We start from the raw sequence: 24,557 nt of genomic DNA on the forward strand, positions 1-24,557 counted from the left end.
CATTGGAGGCAGAGGCTCAATGAGGTTTTAGTTCAGAGTTGAAGGTTAAAAGCATTTTGTGGTGGTGACGTCTCTTAGTTCAGAAAACATTAATGTTTGGTTCCTGCTAGTGCTTCACTAGGTTTGTTTAAAAAAAAGTTCAGTTAAAAAGTGAGGTTAGGTTTGAGGTTCATACAGTAAGGTTCTGCGTATTTAGCCATATTTAAGAATCAGCCTTCGTGGGAACTAAGACAAAAAATGAGCTTTCTGAAAAACATTCTCCAGGTATAACCAAGCCGAGAATTTAGTATCACATAACCTACGTGGGAAATACCCAAACTACAATCCTGGCTTCATATTTCTGGAAATAGAAGCCAGTCACAAAGCTTGAGCAGGGCCTTCCGGCCTGCAGGCTGTCCCAAGAGATCCTTTGCTGTGAGACTGGGATTCATCCTTGGTAATGCCTCCCCCCTCACGGAGACATGGACCCAGAGGCCCAGGGTCACGTATGTGACAGCAGAGCTAGTTCAGACAGAGCAGTAGCAGTTTATATCCCACCTTACTGCCTCACATTTATAATCCTGCAGATCTGCTTGTCTTGTTCATTCTTGAAAAATATGACCACAGACTTTGCTATTTCTAGACCAGTAAATTGTGTGACAGCAAATGAATACCAGTGGAGCAACGATTACATTTAACAAAACCGCAAAGGGAACTGTGAAAAGTGGTACTACAGCTTAGCTGCAAAGGTTTCAGGTGCCCTCATTAACATGTGAGGAAATATAGCAACGCCTATTGAACCAGTAACATACCTAAAGAATGCTGGGTTTCTCTAGAATGTCTAGAAATAGAAGTTGTTCCTACAATGGAAGATGGTTTGTCTTGTTGAAACAACTCATTTTCCAAGATGTGTTATCAGTCTGAAAGGTGATGTTTATAGAGAAGCAGGGGGATGGCTTAGGGCTGGGGAAAGGAGTAGACAAATAGGGATTGGAAGGTAGTTTGCACTTTTGAGGCTGTTCTAAGGTCATAACCTTATTCAACCTTAATCCACTGCTCTCCTAGGTAATATTCTGAGCTACTGTGTGTGTGTGTGTGTGTGTGTGTGTGCGCGCGCGCGCGCGCACGCATGCTCCCTGCCTATCATGTCAAGGTTCCCTCCCAATCTTGCATCCCAGTAACCTTTCCACGCTACACCAGTCCAGTCCCCACCCCTGAGCTGTACAGTTATGCCACCACTGGGAGACTGGAATGGAGTTTGTGCTCTGACTCAGTAGATGTTTGTTGACTGCCTCATCGGTGCCAAGCACTCTTCTAACAGCTGGAGAGAGATCCATGAGCGAACGTAACACACAGACCTGTCTTTTCTCCTCCGGAGCTGCCTTCTAGTATTAAATACTGCATGTGTTTGGAACTCTTGCTTCTACACGTGTGTCAGTTCTGTCTCTCCCTGTGTTACCGGTTTATTCCATTTCTTCTTAGATGACACAGTTTTGGGTGTAGGGATGGTGCCATCCACTGCCTCTGTGATGTTCTCAACACATCCTACAGAGAGGTTTTCCCAAGAGTCCAAAGACTTAATTCCTCACACTAAATACAAAGGAATGAGTTTTTCAAAGGCAGGCTGAGTACCACTTGGAATCAAAAGCATTAGAACAATCACTGAACAGAGGAAAAAGGATTCTCCAATTGTTGATTTTCCCCCCCAATCCGTCAAAGTCCCTGAAGGCAAATTTTGGTGTGGTGCTAGCATGCCTTCAGCCCAGGTTAATCTGCCTTTCACTTGTTCAAGTATAACAGTGAATGGATTTCAAGCAAAATAGTAAACTTTCAGGTGGTACTCAGATATGGTAAAACTCGAGAAAGTGAAAAAGAGCCAACAAGAATTTAGGGACATTTGGCCAAAAGTACAGCATTAACCGAGGCCAAGTTTTCCCAGTTCTGCACCTCTTTGGGCAAAAATCTAATCTGAACTCTATTTTAGAACAATAGCATGCCCTGCCTGCTCAAACTTCACTTATTACCAGAGGGAACAGCTCCAACTCCAAATTAAAAGCATTATCAGTAATCAGAGACGAAAACCTAGTCCTCAGAATCTTTCAAAGGCCAACATTGCTCCAACTCCTGGCTTCTTAAAGGATCAGTGCCACTTGTATATCAGTGTATGTCTGGCCCATGAAGAACTGAGTGAGGTTACTGTGAAACTTCGGGACCTTATGAATACGGAGGGAAACTATCCAAGGAGCATTTGAGAGTAGTTTTAATGGAGTGAGTAAAGTGATCTGGGTTTCAGATTCAACGGGGAAAATACACCTCTCCCTTTTCTTCCTTAAGAGGGAGGCAGCATTAACCTGGCATGTTATCGCCCATCCCCTGAGCTCTGCGCTGGGGAAGCCATTAGGAAAGAGTCTTACTCTTCCAGCTGCTGACGGCAATTAGCCCTCCTACCCTCCCACCCAATGTAAAATGAAGGGGCTTAGACCAAGGCAGAAACCTTGGCTCATGAGCCACTCTGCATTTTGTATTTTTCTCTCAGAGACTGTCAGCATCATTCCGTTCTGAGAAATTAAGTATTTCATTAAAAGGTACTGACTCTTACTGACTACAGCATCCAGCTATTTGATTTAGCCACAAATGAATTCCACACCTTAAGAAAAGGCGCATATTGTAATAAAACTGCGACATAGTATCTCCAGCTGACTTCACCACAAAGCCTTTAAGATGCTGGATTTTCATAAAATCAGGACTCCACTAAGCAGTCTGTAAAGGGCTGCCTTTTCCAAGGAAATGCATACCTTCCTCCAGCGTTAGCCCTTTCTAGACCAGGAAGGAGTTGGCACAGGGTGACTGGAAACCCATCTATGTAGCTGGCCACAGTGCCTGACAGTGTCACTGGGTCGGTCCTTTGGTTTAAGTGCTTTGGAATCTAAGATTTCATTCCTGTGAAGGGTTGTCCTTTAGTGCCCATAACTTCTCACAGGGATTTGTGGTTATTAAATTAGGAAGTAATGGAGACACATGGAGCAGTCCTGCAGGAATGGGAAGAGGAGCCACTCCTTTGATAGGGAGCAAGGGTCCTAAAATGATCAGGCCTTGGGGCAGGTTCTGGTGATGTTTCACTGGAGCCTCTGGGCAGCAAGGGAATTGATTTAAGGCTAACAGGCACGTCCGGGTTCTACCGAAGAAAAGGGAACATGACCTCAGAAGTCCATACCTACAGAACCTTTGCCTAGAGCTGGCCTCTTCTTTCATTCACAAATTTCCCCAGAGCCACATCCCCCCGTGCCCAGCGCTGACTGTGGCACTGACCGGGACCTTGGGGGAGGGGGATTCGAGTAGGGGACATCCACAAAGACAAGGTCCCTGTCTGGTAATTTTGGTCTTTACCTTTCCAAATATTTTAAAAGGTCTCCCCTATTCTCTTTATCTGTATATGATTTCCTTTCCCTCCTTCTGCCAATCATCCCTGTCACTATCCATCTAGGATATTCCAGGAATGTGTGAGCCCTGGTCCTCAGAAATCTCATATCCTGGGAAGAGGAAAACCCATGCACTCAGATCAAATCGCTATCATGGGCTAAGGTGCAAGTGGAAATAATAAGCTGCCAGTGGGACACAGAATATTTCCTGCAGGGATTCACATTCAACTTGAGTTTTGAGGATGAGCTGCATCTGACGTAGATGAACACCGAACTCTGGCTGAATATAGGACTGCTGTGCCAATGGGTCAGGCTGCTTCCCTAACCTGAAGGTTGGCTCTTTATCTCTCCCGTTAGATTTAAGTAAGGACAACAGCTCACGCTCATCTATTCCTTCACAATGTACAGTCTATATAACCTCTTAAACAGCTCTGTGAAGTCATTCCCCTCACCTGCTTGCAGAGCAGGACCCTGATGCCCACGCTCCATGACTTCCCCCGGGGCAGTAAGTCAGGGCTCTTGCTAAGTCAGCAGGACTGGAAATTTGAACCTGTAGCTGCAACTCTTGCTCTTAATCTCCTATGGAGTGCATTCTGCATTTGCCCAGAACTGTCTCTACATTATCGACAATGAAATGCAAATAAATGTAAATTTTCTATCATGGCTTCAAGCGTAGACTCAGCAAAAGCTTCCAGGGAACCTCTCATTTTTGCTCTGAGTATAGTGTGTAGCAAAAGCAGGTCTCAAGGCTAGTGATTCTAGTCTCGCCCAGCACTAGACTACCCCCCACCCCCGCCCCGCCATGGAACTTCTAGAACATGGAGCTAGCGTGAAACCTCTTTGCACACTTATTACCTCTGGCGTTGTATCAGGGTCCCTAGAGGAGCTCCCTGTTACAGCTGCTTAGGCCCTTCCACAGACAACTGAGTCAGGCACTTTGGAGGCAGAGTGCAGCCACCTATTTTCCAATGGTTCTTAAGGTTGGCTGGGCACCAAAAATACCTGTGAAGTTTTGTTTGTTTGTTTTTTTAAGTACGAGTATAGATGTGTTTGAACATTTACAGAATTCATGGAGTTTAGGCACCAAAACAGAACACTTGCACCTAGGCCACCATACTAGATAGGTTTTCAGACAAAATCTAGTCAATCTGAATCTGACCGACGTACAAGTTCATTAGTGCTCCAATAGTATGATATTGATTTTTCAATATTCCAGCCAATTTGGTAGAAAAGCAACTCTCAACTCATTTGGGCCCCTTCTTGCTGGGCCACATGCTGGAAGGGCCCTGCCTGGTTTCTTGTTCTTTCCACTGCCTCCCTCTTGAGATTCTTAATAGTTTTTGAGCAAGGGGCCACTCCATTCTGAACCAGTTCTGTTTATAGCCATGGGCTATAAACTATGGTTTTCCTATTGGCTGGGTGAGACTGTGTTAGAAAGGGCTGCTTTTTAAAACCAACAATCAACAGATCCTGGTCAGAGCCGGTGGGTAGGGGAAGGTGCAGGGGAGGCAGGCCATGGAAGATGAGAGCTGGAAGGCTCGCCTGGACAGGAAGAGAGGCCAGGACTGCAGGCTGAAGTGTTGGGGCAAGGGTGAAGAGGAATAGGCAATGGAGAAGCCACACTCACTGAACCTGGGCTGGGCTTCCTTTCTGTCTTTCCCTTCCAATCACCCTGTTTTCTGCTCCCCAAATAGAGCCCAGAGAAGTGGGCCATTGTGAGGACAGAGGTGGTAGCTAAAGGAAGAGCTCAGAGAAAAGATCCAGCCTCTACAGAAAGGAGACAAGCTGTCTACCTTTGCCTCCTATGGCAGCCACAGAGCCCAGGAAATCTTTGGGCTCAGATGGACCATTCAACTCGATTTCTAGGCTACGAAAAATAACACAGAACTAACTTATCCATAAGGGTCTCTCCTTCCTTGTATCTTTACCTTCTCCAATGGTTCAGAGGCCATATTTGAAATATGTGAAGACAAAATGAAATTTTCACATTAAAATGACCACATATTTCAGGAATTTTGTAAACCCAGTGTGCTCAGAGTTCTCTTTTAAAGCCCTCTTGAAGGCAGCCTGGGTGGCTCAGCGGTTTAGCGCTGCCTTCAGCCCAGGGCGTGATCCTGGAGACCCGGGATGGAGTCCTGTGTCAGGCTCCCTGCATAGAGCCTGCTTCTCCTTCTGCCTGTCTCTCTCTCTGTGTGTCTCTCATGAATAAATAAAATCTCAAGAAAAATAATAATAAAGCCCTCTTGATTTTTATACTGCCTGCCATCCAGTAATGAGAACAATGCTCTTTTTAAAGATGAAAGGTAATTCTTCCTCAACCCAGAATAGAGTGGCACTGACCTTTCCCTTTCCTGGAAATATATATCTTTTTTCCTAATATAACTAAAGATGCAAGAGCCTTTTCTAGAAGTTCGTTCTAATACTGGGTTTCATGGCTCATTATCTGGCCTCTTCTGCCTTGAAGGTAGTTTTGGTTGTGGCTGGTTCCTCCCCAGCCCCTCAAAAAGTCTAAAAATAAGAGTAGATGTTTGTCCCTCCTGTCCCCATTTCCTCCCTACTGCCAAGAGTTAAAAAAGGACACTTCTGAGAGCTACCATAAGTCAGTGTGAGCTATGGATAGCTGTTCAATATTTACATTATAAGTTGCACTTTTTCTTTAAAAATGGAGTCCTTGTGACCTGTGCTTTGATGGATTAACACATGTACTCCTTACAACTAACTTCACAAAGTAGAGGTTACTAGTCCCCTTTTCCTGTTGATAAGCTGGAGTGTCAGCATTTAGAGCTAACTCTTTGCCTGAGGGCACATGACTGTCTGGTGCCTCCGGCTCTGCCTAGGCTGGTTGTGGAGCCTGTGGATCAGACTGCTGACCTTGCCGGTTCCTGGCTGGATGACCTTGAGGAAGCCACATCACTTCTCTGCTCCTCAGATTCCAGATCTATCATATAATGATACTTGTTACATGGGGTTGTTTTGCAAATTAAAGTAAGGAGAGCATTACAGTGCTACCATGTAGTAAATACTCCATAACAAGTACCATTATTACTGTCTCTCCAATATGCCCACAATGCTGTGGTCCATCCTGCTGTATGTCGATGTAACCTTGGGTTTCTGAGCAACTTCACCATACTGTGAGAGCCAGAACTCCTCAGGCCACACATCCCTACTGGAGGAGAGCTGACATAATTAATCAGGTCATGAATAACAAAGGCATTTGCAAAAAAACAGTAAAGATGCATGAGGACCAAATGTAACATGTAGTCCTTAATTGGATCCAGACCAGAAACATTTTTTTCCTTTGCTGCCTAAGACATTTATGGGTGGAACTGGTGATATTTTAATGTCTGTACATAGATAGTAGTGCTGTCTTAATTTCCTGGTTTCTAATCATTGTTCTGTGGTGATGGAATCTAGATCACTATTCTTTATCTGTAGGAGATAGACACTGAAGGACTGAGGAGTAAAAGGGAATTATGTCTGTCTCCATCAAACATATATAGAATGATATTAGTAGGCTCACATGTGCACAAGGTGAGAGAGAGAAAAGGGAATGATTGGTACATTGTGACATAGAAAAACGCTAACATTTGGGGAATGTGGGGGAAATGCTGAGAGTGCTGAATCTGGACTCAGTGAAAGAACCGAGTTTGATTCTAGTCACCATGTCCTGGTGGCAAGTATGTTAAACTCTCCAAGCTGGTTTCTTAATCTAAAAATTGGGGATAACAAAACCTACATCACTGGGACAAATGTGTATGTATGTTTATGGGTGGATTAATAAAATTGCAGCACATTGTACAAATCATAAATTTTCATGAAGCATCTCAGGCTGGGTTCTGCTGGAAGTCAGGGTGAAGCTAAAAGGTGGGCCATCTCAGCTGGAATATCAGGCAAGCAGGACTGAACACTCAGATGAACTTGACCCTTCACGGTAGACATTCATTTTTGCCAATTCCCCAGGGAAGCAAGGAGGTTTTTGACAGAGAACATACCCTATTCTTAATTTTTTTTAAAGCCTTCAAATAAGAAATGTAAATATGATGATGCATTCTTGAGATCAGTGACTTTCAATCTGCCTGTACATCAGAATCACCCTTTGGAGCTTTAAAAATAAATATGTGCTTAGACCCTATCTTATAAGAGTCTGATTCATTTGGTCTTGGGAAGATCCTGAACATTCACATCTTCAAATCATTCCACTTCTGAAGAAACACTTCTGATGTTCAGGAGGGTTGTAAACCACTGCCCTCGACAGAGTTAGTGAAAACCAGTGCCCTAGAAATCAGGGCTGGAACCAAACTCATCTGATGTTATCTAAGTGATCCGAAGGAAAGAATGAAACCTCCCAGTTACCTTGGCTTTTGCTGGTATTTGCAGTCACTGGAGGCCCTTGACATGAATGGTGTGCCATGGAGATGGATAACTGACCTCCCACAATGAAATGAAGAATGTGTGTAAAATGGAGGCAGTGTTGGGTGTTCACAGGAAAGAAATTGGGCTTGGCTCACGGAATGAGTTCTACAGAAAATACACGGTGACTTAGGAAAGGGACTGTCAAGTGTGTTCTGTGGGTTCCCTAAGGACTTTGGTCTATGGGGCAATTGCTGCCTGGGATGTCATCACTGCTGACTGATCTCATAAAAGATCCTGGAAATGAAACCCAAGGAATCATGGTATCCTTTTAAAAAACCCCAGAGGGCATTTGTTTCTTGGAAAGTTCTTGTTGCTATACTTCACACATATTTCTGTCAGAAAAACCCCAAGATGAAAATAACAGAATTAGAAACTAGTGACTAAAATTATTTAGAAGATAGGATATTGCTTGTATAAAGACATATAAGAAAAGTAAAAACGGCTCTCAGATCCTATAAAAGCTGACAGAATGTATAATGGGAATTCATTAGATAATGAGGGGAATAGTAGGAATGGACTTTTTCACTTAAACCTGGAAAGAAGTTGAGAGAGCAAATGTGGAGGTAATTTAAGGTTTAAGGAAAAAATGATTTCCTTATACCCAAAGATTTGAAGGTTCAAAACATTTAGAATCATATTTTGATAATCTCTTGGAAGGGCATGCTGGAGATATTGAAGAAGTATTCTTAAACTTTGATAGCAATGTTATAAAAGGTAACTACCATATTTTTCTATAAACATTCTTGACTGTTACTAGCAAAAAAGTATCGGGCTGAATACATTTGCACAAAATTTTAAGCTTCTTATTATGTAAAGAGTCTGTTGCATAGTCCCCAGGGAAAGTGAGTTGGGACAGCGGCCCTGAGTGTAGGCAGCTAGTGCTCCTAGTGGGGAGACATGGAGCAGAAGGAGGAAGAGAGGAGTCACCAGCAAACTCTAGGAAGACAGGGAGGCTCTCAGGTTGTCCTGGGCTCCATCCACCACCACTGTCACGTGGCTTTCCTGAGTACTGACTGTTCTCCCATCATAATCTTGGTAGGCTCCCTATTTCCCATAGTATGACATCTAGTACTGGCTTGGCTTTCATAAAGCCCAAGAATACATTCACTAAAAACAAGTTTCTGGCTGCAGTCACTCTTCCTTTCCTACCACTCAAAAGCAGAGAAGGGACTTGACCACTTGAAATAGCCTTTCTTTGATACCCATAACCCCTACAGGGCAAGGGATATCCCTCTTACTTCTTCCTACACCCCCAAGTTGTTCACATACAGCAGGCCATAAAAACTCACTAAGTGCCAACATCATGTGATTTGTTTCTCTTCTTTTTCACAACCTTCTCACCCACTCTTTATCACGTTGGTCATAGAATACCAAGAGGCTTCTCACATAATCTCCATCATTGTCCTTTGCCAATCGTGCTGATGTAACAATTACAAATGCTGACATTCAGGAACAGAATGGAAAGGGCTCCTTGCTCCTCTGCTCCTTGGCTAGCCAAGACCATGGCTGATTTGCAGGGGACAATCTAGGGCAGTAAAGACCTGGAGATTTCAGGAGGTAAAAAGTGAATGGCTGCATTCCTATTAACAAGGGAAAGTGAACAGGGCTTCCAGAAAGAGGCAAATATGATAGAGACATGGTTTGGACAAATGCTTTTTCTATCAAAACTTAATCTTCACCTATTTTCAAATAAGAGTACCACTGGCCCATAAATACTACAAAAGTTTTTTGAATTTTTGGAATAACATAAAACAATGAGTTACCTAAAGCCTTATCAGTTTAAAGATTTCCTTTAAAATAGTTTGGCTTTTAGTTTCTAGCCTTATTTTGAGTGGTGTAACTCTGCCGTGGCCCCATCAAAACTCAAGATCATTTAATTCACATTTCATATTCTCTTAAACTACTCAGAACAGAAGAGTAATATCAAAGGCTAAACCAGAGCTCAGTCGATTAAAATATCGGTGCTTCTACTAATTGGCATACTCAACTGGTATGGTGGTATTCTCAAGATTCATGCAGACGTATTCCAGAAGTGTGGATTCTGTCTTTGGCAACTTCACAGGAGAGAAGGATGGCATTGTTTCAAGGTAATAACCATGATAACAGACATGACAACACTGAAAATACTGTGATAGAGATTGATGCTCATTCTTTCCTTCCCCTTCATAAAGACAATTTTAATTTCACTGGGGAAGCAAAGTGCATAGCCTTCATTATACATGGGTGGAGGGGAGATCTGTGACTAAGTTCAGACCAACGTATGTAAGCAAAGTTGTTGGGTAGGGCTTCCTGGAAAGCTCACTAGAGCAAGCACACTCAGCCTGAATGTCTTTTTGTCCTTTGCCCTTTAGTTCTTTCTTCCCAGAATGAGCCCCAGATACTAGAGCAAAGTAGCTACCATGGACCTAGGAAGCAATCACAGGGAAGGGCCAAGAGTACTGCAGGGATCTCAGGCCTGAGTTCTTGAGCTGCTAAACCAAAGCCAGTCATAACCCACCTCCTCACTTCCTGTTTCTCCATAAGAAAACTTTAAATTTGTGCTATTATTTGACATTTCTGTTCCTGGCAGTCAAATTCTTAACAGGTATAAACAACACTAGTAACCATGACGGTAATGGCCACAACAGCAGCACTGTTTTAAATGCTTTGCATACATCATCACATTTCATACTCATGATTCTCACTGAGCTGTGTTTTTTATCTGCACAGGACAGTCAGGACACTGAAGTGTAGGCCCCACAGCTAGCCAGGAAGCAGAATCACATGTGTCGTGCCTTCTCCCGCCCTGCTAAGTGATGGAAGTCAGCAAGGCACTCAGCTGAGGTTCTGGGGTCATGAGTGCTGTTCTCCTTTATGCTAAACACACACTTCCAGTGTAGGCATCTCCAAGAAGGATTCCTAAAACATACAAACCTAATATTTAAAAAGAGAGAAGTCTGATCCAGTAATGGCACAAAGAAAATCTTCCCTCTGTGAGGATTCAGAGCCACCTGTCCTATTCCCATCACATGCCTTACACTTCTTCAGCCAAAGCATCAGCGGGGAAGACTCATCTTCACTGATTTACTCAGTCCTTACCATTTTAGATGGAATCACTGCCTAGGGAGCCAATTAGTGGTGGCCTCCTTGGTGTTTTCTCAGTGCAGGCACTCCCTGCCTCCTCACCGCCTGGGACCTCTGACTCCCCTAACATGGGTGGAAATGATCTACCTTCACCAGGAGACACTTGGGTTGATTTTGAAAAAACAAAACAAAACAAATTACTCTGAAGCTGCCTGTGATTTTTTGGAAGCCCTTTCCAAGCATGGAATGACCTTTCTGATCAAAGCTGCCTTTTAAATCCATCATACATAATATAACACTAAATTTGAGGGAGATTTCAAAATGCTGGCTTTATAGTTAGGTCAACTGAAAAATAATTGGAATAGTTTGGAAAATCAGAATCACAATAATTAAGAACTTAAAAAAGACTGAGAAAATTCTGTGCAATCCCCTCATTGATATCACTTCCTCCTTATTACTTGCTGTTTGGAACAACAGCAGAAAACACTAATGTTAACACTTGTGGCACAGAGCTCCAGTTTAGACCTGAGAAATCAGACATGCATATGACAAATCCAGCCAGAAGCAGGCAGCGCCGGTTATCTACTGAGTCTACTCTCCATTCCCCTCTGACCTACTCTCTAGCCGGCTACTGGCATTTTCTTACATTGCTCCAGACTCAGAAAAAAACACATAAGCCTTCACAACCTGGGCCCAATCAACTATTGCAAGTTCTAGCATAACCCCTCAGTCCCTCCAGATTGAAAACTCTAGCGATTCAAATTTCAAGTCATTAACTGTTTCTGGGTCTTTAGACATTCAATTCCTTCTGCCCACAATGTTCTTCCTGGGCCCTCTTCCTCCTGTCCCCATGTTTGTACTCTGTGACCTTAGAATCTCTACTTTAGAACATCAACCAAACAACAGAAGAACTCTTGTGGAACTTAAAAAGCTGGTAGGTAGTCACACTAATCATCTAAGTCAGGGATCTGAACTTAGTAGACAAAAGATTTACCTAAGGACATATATCATCAAAAAGTAAAGATCACTTCTACACCCAAGGCAGAAAGATAAAGTCCTGTCACTTGGGACTCTCTTTCTTTTGAAAAGTTTTAAAACATCTTATAGCATGAAAGGGAAAATGCTTCGCTATTTCGAGCTTCTTCTTTCACTCTTATAAATGACATCTGTGATGTCAACATTCAATGATAGCCATCCAGGATTTGGTGTTTTTAATTCATGTGAGAATGCCAATTCCGCTGAGTAAAGGAGATATTAGAGTTATATTTAACATAAAATGCAAATATTGCATTGGAGTGGGTTCAGGATAAAAATGTCAATTATATGTAAAAATTAAATACCACCTTCTTGAATCACTTGCCTTGGCATCATGGAAAATTTTTCAGCCTTCTCCAACAAGAGTGTCAGATCTTGGGAACAGTAATTCATAAATGGCCTGATTCCACAATGAGTCAGAGTGACTAAAATACTCTAGATAAATGTTTCACTTATTTATATTGTTGGGTCAAAACTCCAGTTTATTTAATTACCTGTGTTGGTGACATTTTTGAAAGAGTTACATTTACTGCTTTGCACCCTTTCAGGATGTCCCTATGTTGTTGACACACACAACAGACTATATAGACAGGGTTTATGGAGGGTTCTGAATGGGGAGCTCAAGTCCTTAAAACCTACTAAGGAAGCTTAATAAAATAGGCAGCCACAGTGATTATATTAAAAATAGAGTTTTTCTCTTGAACAAATGGTCTCTGCACTAAGGCAAGATCTAACTGAATCTTTGACCCTGGGAATTCTAACATATTCTCTTGCAGTGAAAGGGGACATTATATTGAAACCTGAAATTATGGGAGATTATGAAAATGAAGCTTTTTAATTAACAAAACCAAGCCATAAAATCTCAGGCTTTAATGTAACCTCTTTTACTTCCTTTTAAAATGCAAGTCCTTCAGGTCATATAGAAATGTAATCTCTGGTTTAAAATTTAGTACTAGATATGAGCCAAAGGATTAAGGACTCTGAAGCTAAGATTAAATACATACTTTTTTAAATATGCACTTTTCCAAATTAGCCTTGATGGCTCTTCCATTCATAAAATATTGGAAGAGGAGCTAGTGATCCATGTCATCTTATACTTTTGATTCAACTGGTGTTTCTCATATTTGTGGGTTTATAGTGAAGGGAGGAGGGAAGGGAGGAGGGAATCTACTCAGGCTTTCAGTGGACACAGTAGGACTCTACCATGCTTCTACTTTGGAAATTAATACTCAATAGATAAAACATACTGATCTCTATTTGTGCAGTTACTCCCTATTATTTTTGCTTAGATTTATTGATTTCAATGTGAAGTGATGTTTTTAAGTTGGGGCAATGTGAATCTATTCTTTGAATATGTTAGGGGGGAAATGCCTCAGAGGCCAGCATGACAGTTCCTGCATGGCTAACATGTCTTCTACTTGAATGAGGAAAACTAATATCACCTCAGTGCGATGTACAAAAAAATCATAAAATCTCTAGCTATAAAATGCTTATCATTTGATATGCTATCATTCCCAAAGGACTAGTGAAAATCCCTATATGTTACTTTGAAATGAAAAAAAAAATCTTTGCTTCATTTCTTTTTGACTTATAAATCTATTACCTATATCTGTCTTTTAAAAATTGCATCCATAAAGAAGGTTTAAAAAATAAAAATTGTATCCTTGTTTGACTGACAGTGGAAAGGTGTGGGCTAAAAATGAAAATTTCTTAACCTAAGGTTTCATTTTAAATATTATTGACCTGGAATTATAATGTTGGTATTGACACCCAGTGACATTTTGTGGTATAGCCATTAAGTAATGAAGCTAATTTTGATAATCTATTACCCGGTTCCCATTATTATGCCATTAAATACCTCTAAGGTTTTAGTACTGACACATTCCAGGAACTTATTTGGATGTGGTATGTAGAGAAGTTTGGCTTATAAAGAAAATCTTTGTTTTCATTTAATTCCCAATCAGTAGATATGCTTCATTAGTCCAGCAATTGGCTCACAGAATTCTTGGTGGTGCTTCTAAGATTAAATCACAACAGACAGAATTACTAGCGGAATAAAGGCAGTTCCGCTGAAAGTGGCCAGGTTATAGAGGGTTTGACTTACTATCAGGAAAATGCTAAACAAATCCAGTCTGTGAAAACTTTCACTTTTCTTGTTAAAAGTATATTCGTAATTTCTACTGTGTTTCCCATAGTTGTCAGCAACCAGACGGTGCTTTTCTTTTGATGAATGAGATACTGGTTGAGGAATTTTCCTTCCACAAAGGTTCCAAATTTCTCATAATCTTCTGCCATTTAGAGAGGCCAGTTTTGTACTTCCCATGCCACTGAACAGAGAAAACTATCTGCCTTAAAAGACTTTGGAGCAGATTATATAAACCTGCATTGAGGTATGCTATATGAAACAAACATTATCTTTGTGAAATCCCAAACCCTAAGCCCCAAACTAAAGGTTCTCTCTCTTCTAGTGCTTTCTTACTTAAACTCACCACACCTGTTCCCTATTACATGAGCCCTTTCACTCCAGTCCAAAGGGTATCCATGTTTCTTTCAATATGTACATTTCTTTTTCTGTGTTTTTATTCACAATACTCCTCCTGGGCAGCCTGGGTGGCTCAGCGGTTTAGTGCCACCTTTGGCCCAGGGCGTGGTCCTGGAGACCCAGGATCGAGTCCTATGTTGGGCTTCCTGCATGGAGCCTGCTTCTCTCTCTGCCTGTGTCTCTGCCTCTCTCTCTGTCTCTCATGAATAAATAGACAAAATCTTAAAAAAAAAAAAAAAAAATACTCCTCCTTTGTAGAATGCTCACTTTTTCTTAATTTCTTTAATGTCTAGCCAAGATTCACCTCCATATAATACTTGTCCTAAATGTTGTAGTCTCTCAACTCCTTTTCTATCCTGATCTCCTTTTATATTTATACAGAAATATATGGGAAATATATTTTTAAATTGAGAACATGATATAACTAGTATTATAAAATACTGTTTCATGTATATGTGTGTGTCTCTTATATTGTTGGGACCCCTAGCTCAATTGTGTATTTGTGGGTTATAATAACAACAGAAAGAATTTCAGGATGTGAATATTCAGGCCTACATTTGTCAAGGAGGCTTAAACTGAACATGTTAATCTAAACTTCTACCTTAGGAAACCAGAAAAAGAAGAGCAAATTAAATCCTAACTAAATGGAAGAAAAATAATAAAAATTAGAGCAGAAATTAATTTAAAACAAGAAATCAATAGAAAAAAATAAGCAAACCCAGAAGCTGGTTCTTCTTTGAAAAGATCAGTAAAATCAGTAAGCCTCTAGCCATGCAAGGTAAGAAAAAGAGAACAAAAATTACTAATATCAGGAATGACAGAGGGAACATCACTGGAGATCCCATGTAAATTAAAAGCATAAGAGAAATATCATGAAAAACTCTATGCCCACAGATATGACAACCTAGAGGGCATGGACCAATTCCTTAAAAGACAATCTTCCAAGACTCACATAAGAAAAAATAGGTGATCTAAATAGGCCTATATTAACAATTTTGAATCAATAATGAATAACCTAAAACAGAAAGCATTAGGCTCAGATCTGAGAATTCTACTAAACACTGATGAATTTTACCAAACATTTGAGAAATTATACCAAATGTTTGTAGTCTTTTTCAGATGATAAAAACAGAGGAAGTACTTCTCAATTCATCATTCTATCAAGCCACATTACTCTTATACCAAGACCAGAGAGAATGACAAGAAGCCTACATAGTAATATCTCTCGTGACCATAGATGCAAACATCCTCAACATATGAACAAAGAAATCCAACAATAAATAAAAAGATTGATAAAGAACAAATAGGTGGGATTTATTTCAGGTATGTAAAGCTGGTTCAACATCTGCAAATTATTTAATGAAATCTGTTACATCAAAAGGCTAAAAAAATATCATGTTTATATCAATAGATACAAAAAAATCATTTAATAAAATCCCACACACATTCATGATAAAAAAAAACTCTCAGCAAACTAGGAACTAGAGGAGAACTTCTTCAACTTAGTAAAGAATATTTAGGGACACCTTGATGGCTCAGTCAGTAGAGCATGCAGCTCTTGATCTCAGGGGTCATGAGTTTAAGCTCCACACTGGGTGTAGGGTTTACTTAAAAAAAAAAAAAAAAGCATATCCACCAAAAAACTCTACAGTAAATTAACATCATAGTTAATGGTGACAAACTCAAAGCATTTCCACTAAGATCAGGAAAAAGGCAAGAATATCTTCTCTCACTACTGTTTTGCAACATCATACTGGAATTCCCAGCTAATGCAACAGACAAGAAAACGAAATAAAAGATATATGGATTAGGAAGGAAAAATAAAAATGGCTTTGTTTGCAAGTGACATAATCCTCTATGTAGAAAACCTGAAAGAATTGGACCGAAAAACTTCTGGAGCTAGTAAGAGATTACAGCAAGGTTGCAGGTTATAGTTAAGCTAAAAAAGTCACTACCCATCTTCACATACCAGCAATAAATAAGTTGAATTTGAAATTAAAAACACAGTACAAGTATACTATACCTAGAAATAGGTATAAATCTAACAAAATATGTTAAACATCTATTTGAGGGCATCTATAAAATTCTGACAAAAGAAATCAAAGGGGAACTAATTCCTTGAAAGAAGGATATACAGAAGCTATATATACACCAACTATAAAGCTACAGTAACCAAGACAGTGTGAGATTAATAAAGAAATAGACAGATCAATGGAACACAGCAGAGCCCAGAAACAGACTCACATAAATATAGTCCACTGATCTTTGACAAAGGAGCAAAGGAAACACAATGAAGCAGTTAGTCTTTTTAACTGGTGGTGTATATCATCAAAGAAGGTATGTTAGAGAAGGCATCTAAGCATGTGAAGAGGTGCACCACATCATATTTTTGTGGATATCAACAATCTCAAAACTGATTCTGAAGTTTATACTGAGAGGCAAAAGACCCATAATAGCCAACATGACATTGAAAGAGAAGAACAAAGTTGGAGAACTGACAGTATCTGACTTCAAGGTCTACTATGAAGCTACCGTAACCAAGACAGTGTGCATCGATGAAAAAGAATAGACAAACAGATAAATGGAACAAAACATGACCCCAGACACAGGCCTACATAAATACAGCCAACTGTTCTTTGACAAGGAAGCAGAGGCAATACAATGGAGCAAAGACAGTCTTTTCAATAAATGATGCTGGAACTGGACATCCAAATGCAAAAAAAAGAATCTTACATCCTTCACAAAAATTACCTCAAAATGGAGTGCAGACCTAAACGCAAAAACACATAACTTAAAAATCCTAGAAGATAATATAGGAGAAAACCTACATGACCTTGGGTGTGGTGATGACTTTTTAGATATACCACCAAAGGCACAATCCATGAAAGAAATAATTGTTAAGATGGACTTCTTTTGCTCTGTGATGACATTGCCAAAAGAATGAGAAAACAGGGCACAGGCTGGGAGAAAATATTTGTGAAAGATACATGACAAAGTACTGCTATCCAAAATATACAAAGAACTTCTAAAACTCAATGATAACAACCCAGTTAAAAAGATAGACCACATCTTCTTTATCCATTCATCTTTCAGTGGACACTGAGACTCCTTCCACAGTTTGGCTATTGTGGACATTGCTGCCATAAACATTGGGGTGCAGATGTCTCGGTTTTTCATTGCATCTGTATCTTTGAGGTAAATCCCCAGTAGTGCAATTGCTGGGTCGTAGGGTGGCTCTATTTTTAACTCTTTGAGGAACCTCCACACTGTTTTCCAGAGTGGCTGTGGTGTGTGTGTGTGTGTGTGTGTGTGTATAGGTTACACACACAATGGATTATTACCCAGCCATTAGAAATGATGAATACTCATCATTTGCTTTGATGTGGATGGAACTGGAGGGTATTATGCTGAGTGAAGTAAGTCAGCCGGAGAAGGACAAACCTTATATGGTCTCATTCATTCGGGGAATATAAAAAATAGTGAAAGGGATTATAGGGGAAAGGAGAGAAAATGAGTGGGAAATATCAGTGAGGGTGACAGAACATGAGAGACTCCTAACTCTGGGAAATGAATAAGGGGTAATGGAAGGGGAGTTGGGGGGGGGTTGGGGTGACTGGGTGACAGGCACTGAGGGGGGCACTCATCTGGGCATGGGATGAGCACTGGGTGTTATACTATACGTTGGCAAATCAAACTCCAATAAAAAAATACACAAAAAAATAGGCCAAAGACCTTATATGCCTCATCAAAGAAGATACACAGATGGCAAAAAAGCATATGAAAAGATGCCTTATGTCATGTGTCATCAGGGAAGTGCAAATTAAACCAATAGTTAGACGCTACTACCAATTAGGAGGGTCAAAATCCAGAACACTGACAACACTAAATGCTGGTGAGGCTGTAGTGCATACACGCTCTCATTCAGTGCTCATGGGAATGCAAAATGATACAGCCACCTTAGAAGACAGTTGGACAGTGTCTTACCAAAGTAAACATACTCTTAACACATGATCCAGCAATCACACTCCTTTGTTTCTGAAGGAGTTGAAAAATTATTCCTTATAAAAGCTGGTATGTAGATATTTGTAGCATTTTACTCATTACTTGCCAAACTTTGAAGAAACCAAGATGACCTTGACTAGATAAATGGATAAATAAACTGTGCTACAACCAGATGATGGAATATTATTCAGCACTAAAAAGAAGTGGTCTAGCAAGCCATGAAAAGACATGAAGGAAACTTAAATGCATATTCCCCAAGTGAAAGACGCCAATCTGAAAAGGCTGTAGGATTCCAAACTTGTAACATTCTGGAAAAGGCAAAACTATGGAGACAGTAAAAAAAAAAAAATCAGTGGTTGTCAGAGGTTGTGGAGAAGGAGGGATGAATAGACAGAACCTAGCGAATTTTTAAGACAGTGAAACTGCTCTGTATGATATCATAATTGTGGCTACATGTCATGATATGTTTGTCCAAACCCATAGAATGCACATCAAAGGTGAACTCCAATGTGAATTAGGTTCATTAACTGTAACAAAGGTACTACCTCTGATAAGGAATGTTGGTAATGGGGAGGCTATGCATGTGTAGGCGTGGAGGGTCCTAAGAAATCGATATACCTTCCTACTCAATTTTGCTGTGAATCTAAAACCGCTCTAAGAAACAATTAAACAACAGCACCACCAACACAAAAAGCATAATGTCCATAATGCCAGATCATGAACTCATTATTTAGTACCATGTGATCTATTAAATTATATACAGTCCAATTTTGCCCGTTGTCATTTTATGTGTAATTGTTTCACCTTCTTAGACTGTTAGCTCCTTGAAGTCAGAAACTGAACCTTCTTTCCCCAGGGACAGATCTCAAGCTTTTGGCAAAGAATTTTAGGTCCTTAAAAAAAATGTGATGCAAAGAAATAATACAATGAATAAAGTTTTCTTTTAAATGTAGTTAAGTAGGTATCCAAGAAATATTTTTTAAATAAATACATGAATAAAAGATGTTTTCAATTTTGTTGACCCTAAAGATATAAATTTCAGTTTCTCATACTGACTCTGAAGATAAGCATCCTTCTTTTTTATATTTGATTGGTTGGAAAACAAAAAGAGAAAGAAAGAAAAGTCGTTTAAGAGGGAAATTTATGCCACCAACTACATGCAAGGGAAAAGCACATTATATGCCGTCTGCTTGACCTTCAAAAGACAAGTCAAACGCCTCAACTAATTACTCTCCTAGGTATGTTCAGTCCATTGCAAAAGTGCTGATATATTCTCATGAGACACTTTGATTAGATCTCCCATACTGTGAGCAAAATTAGAGTACAATCTAAGAACTGTTAGGTGAAAAAGGGCATTTGGAAAACAGGTGTTGTTGAGTCAAAAAAAAAAAAAAACCCAGGGAACTCTTTAATTGACCTACTATTCTATGGTTTTATTTTCATTCTAAAATGGTAATAGGAAAAAATACACAGACATTATGTTATTGGGGTTTCTGGGTGCCAAAGCCATGTCAGAATACAAGGAAATGAGTGGGAAAAAGATAAGTGAGAGGAAAAAAATGAAATTAATGGTGGTGAGAGCATGGCACTATTGATACAAATTATTTAATAATTTGGGTTATTTTAGAAAATAATTTCAAAATGATTGGAACATTTACAGTTTATTATAGAAAAGAAGATTTAGTCTGTGTCTAGACACCTAGTAAAATCAGCTAGCTGTTGGTACCCGTGGGTGGCTCAGCAGTTGAGTGTTTGCCTTTGGCTCAGGTCATGACTCCATGGTCCTGGGATTGAGTCTCAGCATTGGGCTCTCTGCAGGGAGCCTGTTTTTCCCACTGTCTATGTCTCTGCCTCTCCCTCTGTCTCTCTCATGCATAAATTAAAAAAAAAAAAAAAGATCAGCTAGCTGTTTACATTTGAATTCTGCAAGTCCTACCATATCCTATCCTATTATTTTAAGTGGGTTATTGTGTTAACTGAATTGACAATACCCAGAAATTTGTTTCATTATTTACTACCATCTTCATGGGAAGAAAAAGGGATCTTATAAATAACATCATAGATCTTCACAATATGGATGAAGATCTATATTTAAATGCATCCTTAGTACATACCCTAGGAATAGAAGCAAATCAACTTTAAGGTTAATAGAAGTTTACATAGTAAATTATGTGATACCTGAATCAAATATATGTACATGATACCTGTACCCCTGCTATTAATACACCAACAGTAGCAAAACCAATAATAACTATCATTTACCGGGTATTTGTTGTATGCCATACCATGGGCTATATACTCGTGGCTGATACTAGACTGGGTCTCTAAAGTTCCATTTCATCCTCTTCCTGCTTGGCAGCTGGAAAGGTACAAAATACATTTCCCAAACTCCCTTGCAGCTAAGTCTCTTTTTACAAACTGGGCTCCACCAATTTAGCTGTGTTTACATGGAATTAGGAGAGGCAAGACAAAGGCCATCCTCATATTGGTGCAAATGCTGGTAGACAGGCAGAGAGGGATGTAGGTGCAGTGTCTGGACTCAGTCTGCCGGTGTCTTGTTATCAGGGTCATGGGTGTGAGAGGCAGTCATGTCAGCAGCTATAGCTGAGGTGGTACCAGGAGTAGCTGCCTGACCTCTGGATCACAATTATGGTAATGTGGTATAAAGGCACTGGCCTTGTGGCATCCTCTTCCTCCATCCCTCACTGATTTTCCCTGTATTTAACCTCTTTCTTCTTAAAACACCTAGAGTGGTTTCTGTTTTCTATACTGAACTTTAATGATACAGTTCTTCATATATATCATCTCATTTAATGCCTCCTGTGAAATGTCACTATTTCTATTCTGCAAGCAGAGAAAATAAGTCTGAAAAAGGTAATTTTTCCTAAGTTACAAGGTTGGTAGGTGAAGAATTTGGGGATTTGAACTCTTATCACTAGACTCCAAAGCCTGTGCTCAGAACTACAGTATTTCCTATGGGCCTGCCTCATACTTAATATTTTAATTAAGGCTAAGGGAAGCCAATTTGGCCTGGTAAGGTTCATATTCAACTTTCAACTTTTATTTACCTTTGAACTCAAGTTCAAGTCAAGTGGAAGTTATTGAGAGCTCAGCTAATTTCTCTTTCCACTCATCACTTCTGTATGCTTACAGACTTTGAACTGACTTAAGAAACAGAAATGCTGGACTTGCAATATTTTCAGCTTAGAACAAAACAAGAAGTCTTGTTCTCCTGGGAAGTCACTTCTCAGAAGTCTTTAAGCTTCAAGTTTTAGTAAAAAGATATTTAAAATGTTAGAGCAATACATTTCTACTGATCATTGAAAAAGGATAAAATGCACTTCCAGTCATCAGTAAAGGAAAAGGAAAAGCACCTGCAATTCTGGTAATTATAAAAACCCACCATCTGACTCCTGAGGAGATAAAGATAGTTAGTATGGCATAATTAGAAACCCTAACATTATTGGCTAGGAGACCAACGATCTGAAGACAAAGCCATGCAATCTTAGATGAGCTGCCTTCCTAACTGGCAAAAACAAGGGGCTTAGATATGAATCTGATTTCCTCAAAATGTAGAGCCATGAAATGTTAGGGAAGAAAAAAGGGAGTTCAAGCAGAATATCTCAAGTGTTGTCATCTCATGGCACACACAGAAATGCAAGATATGTGTGGTGTGTCGAGGTCACTCAGGGAGGAGTTAGGACTGGAGGGACAGCCCTTGGATCTCAAAGGATCATTTCTCAGTACCTTGGTGGAAAGTCTAAGCTCAGAGAATGGTGAGCACATCAGTTTGCACATGGAGAAACTAAAGCAGATTTATAACAACCCATCAACTCAAGTACATAGTATCGATAAGTGTAAAGTTGTTACACTTACATATCATTTGATATCTTTGCCAATTTGTCCTTCTTCAGTCAATTTCTTACACCGCAGCCAGAGAGATCTCTTAAAAAGGACAGACCTGATCATATCAGGGCCTGTTCCCCCATCCGATGCCTCTCATCATTGTTCTTAGGACAAAGATCCATACTCTGAAAATGGCGCAACTTCCGTTTCTCCAGGGCCACTCTTGCTAGTCTCTCCACTGTATTTCATGTCAGAGCTTGGGAGTTTGGAGTCTCTTTTATCTTATTCCCCAGTTGATACTGATTTCTTCAGGTTTCAGTTCACATGTCATTTGTTCAAGAAAATCTTCCCTAATCCCTCTCTATGTCAGGTTTCCCTGTTATATCTCATCCTATCTTTTACTCCCGGAATTGATGAGTTTGAACTTGCTCATTTCTTTTTGTGATGATCTGATTAATGTCTGCTTTCCTCATTAGACTCTAAGCTCTGAAGAGGGACGGTATCTTTTTTGGTCACCACTGTCTCCTCAGTATTTACCACAGTGGCACTGGCCATTTATGAATAACTGGTATCAAAATCTGACACTCTTGTTGGAGAGGCTGGAAAAACTTCTATGATTTCAAGGACAAAGGATCTAAGAAGATTTGGGTTCAGTTAAACATTTGTTCAATGAATGAATTTATGGTTTTCTTTTGGCTATGTTCAGGAATTTCCTGGCTACTATAATCTTTGGACTAACGTAGTTCTGTATACCAAATTTCTTATGATGTGAAATGTGAATGTAGTAATGCTTTAATTCCTCTAATTAATGAGTAATATGGTCATTTACTTAAAATCTTTTGGTGCAAATATTCTGAACAATTTTTGGATCATGGAACACTTTGAATCTAATATAAGCTCTGAATGCTTTTTTTCTAAGAAAATGAATATATTCACAACATTTTACAAACAATCTCAGGCAATTAGTCCATGGACTAACTCTAAATAAATAAATTTCAAGCTCCTGAATATGGCATAAAACAATCAACTGACTTGATCCTTCGCTACCTTTCCAAGTTCACCTACCATTTTCTAATATTTTAAGCTCTAATAGATGAACCTCCATGTGGTTTCCCAGCACACATACCATTTCCTCTTCATGAAATGTAATTTCTACCTTTTAAAAAAAATCTATCCTCCAATACTCAGAGCAGAGCTCATATCTTCTAAGATCCTTACCTGACTCTGGTCCTGGGCAATGAGTACCCAATAGGGGCTCCCATGACACCTAGTGAAAATCAGCCTCCTTGCATTATTTCATGATGTGAAAATTATCTAGTCTTTCCTAGAGAATATTAAATTCTTTTAGTGTAAGGCTCACTTCTTAGATACCCCTATTCCTACTGTGTGGAACAGTGAATGGCAGAAACAGGCCTTTAATAAATGTAAGTTAACCTAAACTACTAAAGGACCAAACTTAATGGTAGAAGAGCTAAGAGAATTCATAGTTAATATCCTTCAAATGGGAAGACAGATTGGAATACCTGTAAATAAACTGAATATCTGCAATGTACAATCATCAACAAAGGCTGTTAACACAGAAAACATATAGTTATTTTACCCTAAAAAAAAATCCATCCTAAGATATCAATGTCAGTATGGGTATCTGTTACAGAAAATCATCATGTAGTCAATAGAACAATGGATTCTTTATTAAAATAGTTTGAAGGCAATAGTAAGAAAATGTGCCATTATGATGTCCTTATATAAAGGTTCAGTACCCTGCTGTGTGCTATTGCTGTGCACTATTTTACAATTCTCATTGCATCAGGAATAGTAAGCAGCAGATTTAGTTCTCAGATGGTGACTGTACAGTAACCAAAAAGTTAATGTGTAACAAATGGAGAGAACTTTGCACAGAGAGTTCCGTACACTGATATTTCAAGCAAATAAATTATTTTTGCTGTTTCTAACCTGAAGTTGTCATTTACCCAGCAGATTAAGCTATTTGTAATTCTACAGTTAATGCCAACAGGGACCAGTAATTATCATTGGAAGGATTACCATTCATTACACAACAGACTATAAGCATGATGCATACTGGACTCTTAAAATGGTTGGGAATGATCCAATAAGATAGCCAATTTACATATTTCTGTTTTACAAACTCTGGAACTCTTCTCTCTTATGACAGATTTATTTGCTGTCATATGGCCAGTTATTGCAGCACAGTGTGGGTGGGGTGAGGGTAAGGTGGAGGCAAGGGACAGAAGCTTCCA

The 24,557-nt window shown here is 39.7% G+C and overlaps 1 protein-coding gene across 2 annotated transcripts in view; it reads right to left on the reverse strand.

Annotated features, from left to right (window-relative positions):
- Positions 1–24,557, reverse strand: part of NME7 (NME/NM23 family member 7) — a 259,209-nt gene that overhangs the window by 420 nt on the left and 234,232 nt on the right. The window lies entirely within an intron of this gene.

This window comes from Vulpes vulpes, chromosome 13 (genome assembly GCF_048418805.1).
Source record: "Vulpes vulpes isolate BD-2025 chromosome 13, VulVul3, whole genome shotgun sequence".
Lineage (NCBI taxonomy): Eukaryota > Metazoa > Chordata > Mammalia > Carnivora > Canidae > Vulpes > Vulpes vulpes.